General features: G+C 39.7%; 1 protein-coding gene across 1 annotated transcript in view; it reads left to right on the forward strand.

Annotated features, from left to right (window-relative positions):
* Positions 1-10,387: 10,387 nt before the first annotated feature.
* LOC124113611 overlaps positions 10,388-12,121 on the forward strand; it is a 29,255-nt gene continuing 27,521 nt past the window's right edge. Inside the window, exon 1 of the mRNA XM_048384429.1 lies at positions 10,388-10,993. The gene's annotated coding sequence lies outside the window, so the exon portion shown is untranslated. The remainder of the gene's footprint in view (positions 10,994-12,121) is intronic.

Below are 12,121 nucleotides of genomic sequence, written 5' to 3' on the forward strand. Positions count from 1 at the left end.
GGTCGGGGATCGAACCCCGGACCTTCCGCTCTCCGGTACTCGCAGTGTAATTGTTTTATAAAACAAAAGCTTATAGAACAAGTCAATAATATATTAACCAAACTGCTAAGGCAGCAATATTATTTTTACGGATTAAAGTTTAACCTTTTGATCTAAATCAAGTTAGTATTTATAAAACACATAAACACTGCAGTCTTTGAAAAGTCCGCTTACGTCTTGAGCAGGGTTGACTGACCGAACCAACCTTGGCGGTTCACTGTATACGATAGACCTGACTCGACATGTCTGGACTTGTGAGAGCTGAACCATCGAAAAACTGAATATTTACATATTAAGCTGTTATCATCTACAAGACTAAGGACCGCCTCACTGGTCTAGTGGTAGAGTGTCCGCCCAGAGAGCGGAAGCTCCGGGGTTGGATCCCCGGGCACGTCATACCAAAATACGTTAAAAGATGGTACGTGTTGTTACCCTGCCTCGCGCTCGTCATTAAGGGGCTAAAACAAGGACTGGTCGGCTCGGAGTCAGTATACTGAGTGGGGTATTCATGTAAAAATGCGGCATGGTATATCAGTGAGCTAGCATTATAAATCGGCATCAGACCGGACTAGTACAAGCAGCCACACACATGTGCATGCACGTCGCTAAATAAACTTGCCCAAGACTTGCCTGGGCCTTTAGTAAGGCCTTTAGCCTTTCTTAAACTATCAATTCCACGGTCATGGCGTAGGACTAATCATCTACTTAAGGAGTCAGCGGCTTTATCTGATTGCAAGACCCGCTTTCTTTTAAATCAGATCAGTTTGAATCATCGGTATAGACGCAGCTTCGGAAGGGTGCTCTCATATTTTCTCGTTTCAAATCAGGAGCTACCAAAGCATAGCGAGTAAGATTGTATGATTTATATCAACACAAGAGTCAATCAAGAATGAAGAGACATTCAATTGAAGTCATCCAAGAGCCAAAACGGACGTGTTTACCACAAGCAAGTGATAACTCGCCAGCCAGATAGAAACCATGTATCTGGTGTGGACACCACAAGCGTTTACTCCCCGGTAAACGCTTTTGCAAGGGACGCTCCCACAAAGACCGGGAATGCCGCCAATGCATAGACCGAAACCAGAGCATTTCTACAGAGACCAAGTGCACGTTTGTGACAGCTGTGAGCGGCGAAGGGGACGATACGAGGAGTAGTGTTTCAGTTTCTCCAAATGAGACGAACAATATTGAACAATTTTTTTACAGTTTCTTGAAGATGAAAGAGTTCATACTGACATTATTTTACATGACTTTCTTACAAAGAAAAAGACATGAAGTGGGTTTTAACACTTAAACTAAAATTTATCAAGTATGAAGAAGAGTGAGTGAGTGAGATTTTACGCCGCTTTTAGCAATATTCGGGGGACACCAGTAATGGGCTTCAGACATTGTACCCATGTCGGGAATCGAACCCGGGTCTTCGGCGTGACGAGCGAACGCTTTAACCACTAGACTACCCGAACGCCCAGTATGAAGTAGAAAAGAAGAAGAATATTTATTATACATAAACACCCACAGGTGGCAGGGTACAAACCATGAACACGACTTATTAAAAACATTGACATACACAATAGAATACAAATATTGCTATGGTTATATTGCCAGAGAGGAGATGCAGATATTCTTTGCCTAAACATTTTGTGAATGAAATCGGATATATTTTATCCAAAAGCCTCTGGTGTATTTAATAGTATTTTAAGCGATGCTGGGCGCATATCTGAGGCGGGTGATAAATTTAGTTCCTGTCTCAGGTATTTGTAGAGAGGGCATCGCAATTGGAAGGTTTCCTCATCTTCTATTTCATCAATATCACAGAAGGTATATATTCTTTCTTTTTTATCCCGAGGTGTTTGAGCTTATGTGGTTTAGTGGATGGGGCTTTGTCAGTTTCACTGAGGTATATGGACATGAACTTTTCATGTACAGTTTTTCAGAAGGTATGTTGTTGTGAGCCAGACCAGGGAAAAGGTAGTTCAGTAGAGGATTTATTGAAGAGGTTCAAGAGTTCAATGATATGATGAAAACAACGAATCCCACTTGGCAGAACCTAGCCTTAGGAGTGTGAATTTTACTACCGCGCTTATCTAGCATTCACAAAATTACACTCGGCCTTCTCAGGATTTCCCAAAACAGGGAAGTGGGTTGTTGTTAGACAAAATTATTCACATAGAAGTTAATGAAGCAGAATATGTCTTTTATTCTTCCAGCGGTTATGTTCCCCTTCCTGACTATCTTACCCATTAGGGGGCACGGGTGGCCCAGTCTTCTAAGGCGCCGCGATTCGCTGTGCAGAGTTGCGTCCCTTTGGCATGCCAGAAAACTATGTTTGTGGGTTCGAATCCCGGTTCGCCCCGATTATGTTTCTAGGTTTGTCAGCACCGTACCCGTGCTCGTGGGTTTCACAGAAGTGGCAAACGTCTGAGACCTGCATCCCCTCGGGCCTTCCTCCCACATTAAGCTGACACGCCGTGATATAACTGGAATACAGTTAAAAGCTGCGTTAAACCCAACTCACTCACTCACTCTCACCCAAAAGAAAGCCATACTTAACATTAAGAATGAAGGTAATACATGTTTTCCTTGGTCTGTGTTTTCAGCTCTACACCCTGTTGGTGGACTAAACCATCCAGTAGGGTTGGTAAATACACACAGTACGAATCGGAGCTCAACTTCGAGGGAATTGATATGCCAATCACTCTGGCTCAAATTCAAAATTTGAAAAGCAAAACAATATATTTTTGAATGAGTGTAGTTATGATCCAGAGGATGGGTTATTTCCCTTAAATAAAAATGCTTTAAATCTTACAAAAGAAATCAATTTGCTTCTTATCAGTCAGGATGGCCAGAGACAGTTTTGTTAAATCACACGTTTTAGCAGACTAGTGGAGGATAGGACAAACACACAATGAACAACCTTATTTTGTAAACATTGTCTACATTGGTTTAATCACAAACCGTATTGTACTCCTCATGGCGTACAAAAGGTCAGTCTTCCAGAAAAGGATGAGACATGGTGAAATATAAAAAATATTCGTAATTAACTTTGTGTTCCATTTGTCATATCAGCGGATTTGGAATCTATTATCAGTGAAGTCAGATGTTGTAAACCCCACCCTGAGTCTTCTTACACAACTGTCTATCAAATGCAGGAACCTTCTGGATATTGTTGTAAAGTGATTTGTAGATATTCCGCTTATTACAAACCAGGGTGACGTTTCGCGAAAGTCTTTCAGCGCTTCGAGTATAGATAAAGCTAGTCAACATTCATTCGAGCATGATTCACATTGTAACAATTGCAATGAAGGACTACCTGATCAACTTAGACATAATAGAGACATAACCCTTCTGAAAGTTACAGAAACACTCCGTTACCTTACATGTCATACAGCTGCAGGTTGCGACGGAATTCCATCGGGATTACTTAAACATTCTACAATTCAAATATTTCCGATACCAATGAATTTGTTTAATGAAATAATGAAAACTGGGATTTCCCCGATTGATTGGTGCAAGGCAGTCAAATGCCCTCTTCACAAAAATGGCACTTTATCTGATCCAAACAACTACAGAGGAGTCTCTCTATTACCAGTGATTGGAAATGTTTTCACCAAAATATGAAACCAGAGACTCCAAAATTGGTCTCATGAAAATAATGTTATTTATGTAAATCAAGCTGGATTCAGGAAAGGTTATTCGACGGTGGATAACATGTTTTCTCTTTCTGGGATGACTAGAAAATACCTCTCTAAATCAACAGGTTGCAGATTATATGTTTTCTTCATAGACTTCTCAAAAGCCTTTGATTGCCTAAATCACACTTTACTTTGGCATCGACATATTTTCTTAGGAATACATAAGAAAATATTTTTTACTGTTTTAAGAAAAATGTATTCAAAACTAAACCCTTTTGTACGGACAGATCAGGGTCTCACAGACTTTTCTCAGGGCTGGGTTGGTACTCGCCAAGGATGTATGGTCAGCCCGCTGTTATTTTCATTTTACATCAACGACTTGGTTACTGAGATGACTTCTTCAAACTGTAGAGATATCTGAAGATTATCCCAATATATGTTCACATCTCTACGCTGATGATGTCGCTAACGCTGCAGTTTCCGCAGGCAAACTCCAAGAACAAATAAATTGCGCTAGCAACTTCTATGAAAAATGGGGTATGAACCTACATATACAAAAATCGAAGATTGTAGTATTCCGAAATAGTGAATATCAACGACAATATGAAAAATGGTATTACAGGGCCTCTCAGATCGAAACCGTCTACTTTTATAAATATCTTGGTCTTTGTTTTACACCTAAACTAGTTTGGATGAGATTGAAACAGGTGTTGGCAAAGCAGGCGGCTTACTCATACAGATTGCACTTTATGTGTGGTGGCTTACAAATTACGACTGCACTAAAGATTTTCGGTAGCATGGTTCTGCCCATCCTAAAATACGGCCCCGAACTTTGGGGATACGAAGTTGTGGATCAAATTGAGAGAGTTCAGACAAAGTATATAAAACGAATTCTGTATCTGCCTCTGAGTGCTTGTAATGATGCTGTTCTTGGAGAAAGTGGTCGACCTCTATTATTTCTCACCTATGTGACAAAATGTGTAAAATATTGAGCTAAACTTGTCACTATGAATAATGGCCGACTACCGAAGCAAACGTATCTGATGCTGTATGGATTGGATTGCGTAAACAGAACTTCCTGGGCAACTAAAATAAAACATATCTTATTCCAGTTTGGCTTTGGGTACGCCTGGATTATGCAAGATGTTGGAAATGTTTATCTTTTTATTATTTTCAGTTTAAGCAACGTGTATCCGGTTACAACATCCAACGACGGCATTCATCAATATCATCAAACCAATGCTATATTCAACCTACAAATCAGTTTTACAGACCGAAGTATATCTTATACAAGATGACTCTACACAATTGAAACAAGATTTAGATGTGGTTGTCATCAGTTGATGATCGAAATGGGTGGACGCATTGGCATCGATCCAGAATGTCGCTTGTCTTCGATTAAATATTAGTCAAGTGGAAAATGAAAATAATTTTGCACTTGTATGCCCTGCTTTTAATGATTTAAGATATCGATGCATTGATCATAAATACTTTTTAAATCCGTCACTGGAATCCTTTGCTTGCCTGATGTCATCTAATCATAAACCTACTATTGTACAGTTATCAAAATTCATGTTGAATGCAATGAAATTGTATAAGTCACTTTATCAGTAATTGTATTCCTGTAATGTTATGTTCTATGGGCCTGTGGCCTCTAAGTTGTTCGAAAGTCCACACTCGTCATAGGAAGGCATGTTTTCGCTTTCTGTATCACTATTGTCAATGTTCTCAATGCTGTCTTCAACCCTGAGAATCTTCTTCATCTGAGGGCTTACCACTGATGTGCACAGTAGACTGGTTGTTGACCAGTTGTGAAGATTCCTGTACTGACAGCCCTTTTATAGGCTGATGCTTCTCCTCCAGAATATATGGAACCAATTTTTCAGTTTCATGGGTAGTTGGTTTTAAGCCAATGGTTAGATTCCCAAAAGGTTTTATGAACACCCGAATCATACACCGACATAAAACGATCAGCAGTATTGGTGTACAGCTGGCAAATAAGTTGACTTGATGTCTGTCTACTGATGAAGTAAAGCGTCATATAATGTGGAATTCAAAGCAAGTTCAGAGATGTGTTTATCATTCATAACTTCACACTTCAAGTCATCAAGCACTAAGACATTATTGTTCCGGGCACCAAAGTAATTGTTATCCTGTAAATTGTAGGGGATGTCTTCACAAATGTCACATAGGGTAACATTTCACTGATTGTCTCGTATAGAGGTGACCCGTGAAGATCCGGGGTAGAATAGATCTTCAGCGACCCAAGCTTGCTGTAACAGGCGACTATGCTTGTTGCAACAGGCGACTAACGGGATCGGTTGGTCAGGCTCGCTGACTTAATTGATGCATGTCATCGATCCCAATTGTATGGATCGATGCTTATGATATTAATCTCTGGATTGTCTGGTCCAAACTCGCTTATTTACAGACCGCCGTCATATAGCTGGAATATTGCTGAGTGCGGCATGAAACAACAAACCAACCAACCAACGTATAGAGGTTGCCAGTCTGTATAACACCAGGCGTTGGTGTCATAAATCCTGCTTGAAGCACTTGAAAGACATAGTTTTGCCACATCCCCACCCACAAAACATAATTAGAAGGGGTGGTTAACTTGAAGTTACGCATCATGCCTTAGAAATACTGTGGCCTTGGATTCTCTAAATGTTGACCGTCTGGTTGTGGTGGTGATTGTGGTTGTGGTGTGGTGATAGTGGTGTTGGTGATGATTGTGATTGGGCTGGTGATTGTGGTGTGGTGGTGCTGGTGGTGGAGGTGGTGGAGATTAGTGTGGTGATTGTGGTGGTGTTGGTTGTAGTGGTGGTTGTGGTGGTAGTGGCGTCAGTCTAATGTCTAATCATAGCAACCCTTTGGAGAATGTCTTCCCACACTCTGGACACAATGTTGATCTCATGGCGGATCAGCTTGAATTGACAGCTCGACATATATTCTTGCCCTTTCATACATTGTGAACTGTTAAACTTCTTAGGGTAGCCCACCCATTTCACAAGGACTTTCTTCTGACCATCTCTCTTTCTTTTCTTAAATATTTTCTCCATTAGCCACATGTTATTAGCATTTCTTTTTAATAAAAAACTACCGTGAACCGGATCATCAGCCCTACCTTTCGCTTGATAAACAGGTATCTCATCTCGATAGTAACGCTTTCGAATGATAAAGACTTCCTCCGTCTATTTTTTTTGATTGTCTCTTTAAAACGTATGTTTCACCTGAGACCTTCGTACTTAATCACCCTCTTTAGACTTGAAGTGTTTTTGTTAAAGGCTTATATTTGGTTTGGGCTTTAGATTTGGTAGGTTTGATTAATGTATCAATGTATTGTTCTTTTCATACCAAAGCTTCATTCTTGTCTAATGGTGTTCTTTAATTCAGTGATCTGTGTGGTCTGTGATCGTATAGACTTTAACCAAAATTTGTAGTACATCCAGATAATGATACGTTTGCTCGTGAATTATCTGAACATGGTAGGCTTGAGGGTACGAATCACGCGCTCCGCATAAGAGGATTTGGTTTCATTCTTGGTCACATAATACGTAAATCCCTCACTTTGTAAATGTCCTTTCACTCTGTCGTTATTAAATACACTGCCTTTATCCGACCTTTTGATTTTTGGCAAAGGAGGAGTTGTAAATATTTTCCTCATGGCTTTGACCACAGGGTCTGGGGTCTTCCTTGTCATGGGTTTAACCCATGGATATCTTGAAACAAAATCTATTTCTGTTTACAAGTACTTGACATTATCATTGTCCGAAGCCATGTTGGACACGTCTGCTAAGTCTATATCCCACCGAGCATTCAAACCTGTAGCCACCACTCTGTTGCACTTGAACGTATACCTCAGAAGCCTCTGAAGCAAATAGGCATCCTGGGAAGCAAGCCACGTCTTAATGCGATGTTATACGATATCAAATATCCTGCTTATTTTACTTTACTGACTTGTCACGGCGAAACATTTCGTTCAAATGACTCAAATTGATTTTTTGAGGGGTAGGGCTTATGAATCAAGCCTCGTTTTATACAAGTTATTTTAGACTCAACAACCATATATTTGGCACCCAGCCCGTTTATTTACGAAATACTCTCTCATGTCAGCTTTCCGCCTATGGTTAAAGATCATATTATTGTGTGACACTCAGTGAACCCTTGTTCGCAAAGAAAGGAAGAGCTACAAAATTATTTGACATGTTCATTTGTGTGAATTTGTATGAAGAGTGTAAAAAGTAAACAGTTTTATTACAGAATTCTCTTCTTTTAGACATGTACGTGTAAATGTCAAATGATATCTTTCCTGCAGTGAAATTGTTCCTTTGTACTACTTTTCTCTAGGGGAATTATTCCCATGGAACAGGGTTTTACTCACAAAATGTTACCAGGATGCATTCACATTGGCAATATTTGTTCGGGCGGAATTAATTCCACGTGGAAAGAGGCCATCTTTAACGTCATCATGTCATATGAAGAATGAGATTATTTCAGTCGTTATGTCAAATTCTCAAACAGCGAGAAGTTTCGTAAAATCCGTAGGAGTCTCGCGTGTAATAATCTCCAGCTGATTCATGACGTGTATTGATGAGAACACGTACCCTCCTTGTTGAATGTATAAACACACCTATCTTGAACTATATGAATAATAAATCAAGTGAAAGTATCTGTAATTATACCTCGAGCCTATGGGCCGACCGTTCAAGACCTAATCCGCCATATTGAAAACCCTCGCTCGTTAACAGAGGATGTAGAGCTTTCACGTTGAGAGACATCGCCGTAATCAAACTATTGTTTCACTGACGTCATACAGATCATCTCTGACGTCACGTCCAACTAGGAGAATCTTCGTTTCTGGGAAATATCCTCAGGCGATCAAGTCATAAAAGCAAACGACACAATAATGTCGCGAATAAGCTGGCGTGAAGCGAATTGAATTGTTCTCAATTTTAATTGCAGAAAATATCACCCATTGAATCTACCTTTTCCAATTGACACAAATCACATCGAAGACATAACGTAAAGAGTTAACATATCAATAAGAGAAAACTGGATAGGGTACATTAAACCGAGAGTTTGATACACATGCAAAGGCAAGTCAATTGTCAAATAGAGAATTGCATCGGATATAATAGATGTTGATAGCTTTATTGGGGCCTTGAATGTTGTAACCCTGACCAAACAACTTTGGAATGCACTACAATAGGTATAACGCTGATCAATTATGCTTCTCTGATGTGCGAGTTGATCAATGGTGCCTCTCGGATATATGAGTTGATCAATGGTGCCCCTCGGATATATGAGTTGATCAATGGTGCCTCTCGGATATCATAATGATGCGTTTTTGATGTATAAATTGATTAATGACGCGTTTCTGATGAAATCTGAGTTGCTCATTGATGTGTATCTGATGTATGCGTTGAGAAATGATGTGTTTCTGATGTGTGTGGTGATCAGTCTCTGATTTAGGAGTGGATCATTGACGCCTCTCCTCTATGAATTGCACATTTATGTGTGTGTTCATCAATTATGCGTTTCTGGTGTATAAGTTGATCAATGGTTCCTGTCGCATATAGGTGTTGATCAATGACGCCTTTGTGATCAATCACAAGGATGCGTTTCTGATGTGTGCGTTGATCAATGACGGTTCTCTGATGTCTGAGTTGATCAGTGATGCGTTTCTGGAGTGTGCGTTGATCAATGATGTGTACCTCATGTGTGCGTTGATCAATGATGTGTATCTGATGTGTGCGTTGATCAATGATGTGTATCTGGTGTGTGCGTTGATCAATGATGTGTATCTGATGTGTGCGTTGATCAATGATGTGTATCTGATGTGTTAGTTGATCAAGGATGTGTATCTGATGTGTTAGTTGATCAATGATGTGTATCTGATGTGTTAGTTGATCAATGATGTGTATCTGATGTGTGCGTTGATCAATTATGTGTACCTGATGTGTGCGTTGATCAAGGATGTGTATCTGATGTGTTAGTTGATCAAGGATGTGTATCTGATGTGTGCGTTGATCAGTAATGTGTATCTGATGTGTATTCAATCGAGAAATTTATTTCTATATAAATGTGTGACGAAAATAACTTCAACAGAAAATGGAGACTTTTATTCTCAGCATTCGATTCTAAGTTGTTTGTTGATACCTGCTGTGTTTGATTCTGATTGTGTGTTGCAACCTTTCTAGTTTGAAATGTAACACAGCTTGTTTCAAAATCTTTAAATTTAAAAAGAAATGTATTGTGTCTTCCTATTGCAAACCGAAATATTTTTTGACTGAAAACTGCATTACTCTACAGCTCTGGGAAAAACAAAAAAATAAGTTTTAAAAAGTTGATTAATGGCACCTCTGTGACGTATGAGTTGACCAATGAGGCCTCTCCGATTATGAGTCGATCAGTTTTGCATTTCTAATGTGTGAGTTGATTAATGATGCGTTTCTCATGAACGAGTTGACCAATGATACGTTTCCGATGTATGAGTTGATCAATTATGCGTTTCTGATGTATGAGTTGATCAATGATGCGCTTTTTATGTGTGAGGTGATGAGAGTAACTGAGGCATGAGTTAAGTCAATATACACTCAGTTCTAACGGAAACATGATTCGCATAAAAAAAAATGACAGTGGATACAGATCCATAACATTATTGATGATATCTGTCTCTTTACATGCGATATGTCAATCAATATCATCATGAACTAGTGTACTAGGATCACCGTCGTATTTACTGGCATTGCCTTGGTTTCACAGCATGCTTCAGTGGCCTCAGTCAATGATGGTACAGAAAACACATCAGCTCTTCAAAAACTCCATTACTAACTTTTTTGATTTTGGGTTTTTCTTCTACTACATCGATACCTGCATATACCACATCGAATTAACAAGTATAACTCCGCAGTTAGGCATCCTATAAGGTTCTTGTTTATATATGAGGGTTGATTAACATCGATTTTTGGTGAATCTACATCTATAAAATTATATATTGCCCACATGAAAATATATCACTCTTACCTAATACCTTCAATGTGAGGCTTGGAACGTATTTCAAATAATCAGAGTTGTTCCGATAGTTGAGTGCGTTAATGAAAACACAAAAGTATCGCGATCGATAAAGTCTAAGTGGGACATCTGATTCTTGCCATGACGACTTCACTTCCCGTCGTTGACGCGTCACGACGTTCACGTCTGTTGGGTATTGCCTTTGCCTGTATCAACTGTACTAGGTGTGACTACTGTGCCCGTCTCTTCTGATTTCTTAAGATCTTTGGACCTGTGTAGCGTTTACAACCATCGACAGGGAAAAGGTAAGTTGAAGACTCTCTTCAGCAAAGATTTGTTTGTTTGTTTGTTGTTTACAGCCACACTCAGCAATGTTTCAGCTGTATGAAGGCGCTCTGTAAATAATCTAGTCTGGACCGGACAATCCAGTAGTTAAACCATGAGCATCTATCCACGCAATTGGGATCGATGACATGCATCAACCAAGTCAGCGAGCCTGACCATCCGATCCCGTCAGTCGCCTCTTGCGACAAGCACAGCCGCCTGTTACAGCAAGCATGGGCTGCTGAAGATCTATTCTACCCCGGATCTTCATGGGTCACCTCTATACGAGACAATCAGTGAAATGTTTCCTATGTGACATTTGTGAACGACATTCCCTACAATTTACAGGATAACAATTACTTTGATGCCCGGAACAATAATGTCTTAGTGCTTGATGGCTTGAAGTGTGAAGTTATGAATGATAAACACATCTCTGAACTTCTTACGTGTACCGCTCACCATTGACCTTGGCAATTAAGTTGGGGGGTTTTCTCCAAACTACCAACGGCGGTACATGAGTATATACATATATACACAATACAGTACTCATAACAAGATGAAAGAAGTATGCAAAATGTTCTATTTGATTTTGTCAGTTTTACTTAAGAGTTGTAATCTGGCCAAATTTCGTAAGTCCATAACGTCACATAAGTTAAGTAATTTATACGTTTTAATAAATTTGGCCAGTAAATTTATTGGGAAATAAATCAGTTCTTTGTCGGGGAAGGGTTCCCATCTAAAGAGATGATGAACTCGTCTCAAACTGCAGTAGAACTACATTCATAGGAATGTTTCTAGGTGCGCCGTGCCATCGGGGTAAGTTCAGATTAGACGTTCGGAATTTAAAATGGGGAAAGAAGTATGTTAAGGGAGAAGAAGATAATGTTCAGGGTTTTGGCTTTCCTTGTAATGTTGATAATATTGCCCCTTAATAAGGGCCCGAGGTGATACTGTTTCTCCAGTTTTGAAAGAATTGGTCTTTTGGTATTCATTCAACATTCGAGACTAACCAGGCCTGGTGAGTGAGTGAGTGAGTGAGTTGGGTTTAACGTCGCATTAACAGTATTCCAGTTATATCACGGCGGGTCACCTTAATGTGGAAGGAAAGC

The sequence above is a fragment of the Haliotis rufescens genome, unplaced genomic scaffold (genome assembly GCF_023055435.1).
Source record: "Haliotis rufescens isolate VD_foot unplaced genomic scaffold, xgHalRufe1.0.p SCAF_5, whole genome shotgun sequence".
NCBI classification, from domain to species: Eukaryota; Metazoa; Mollusca; class Gastropoda; order Lepetellida; family Haliotidae; genus Haliotis; species Haliotis rufescens.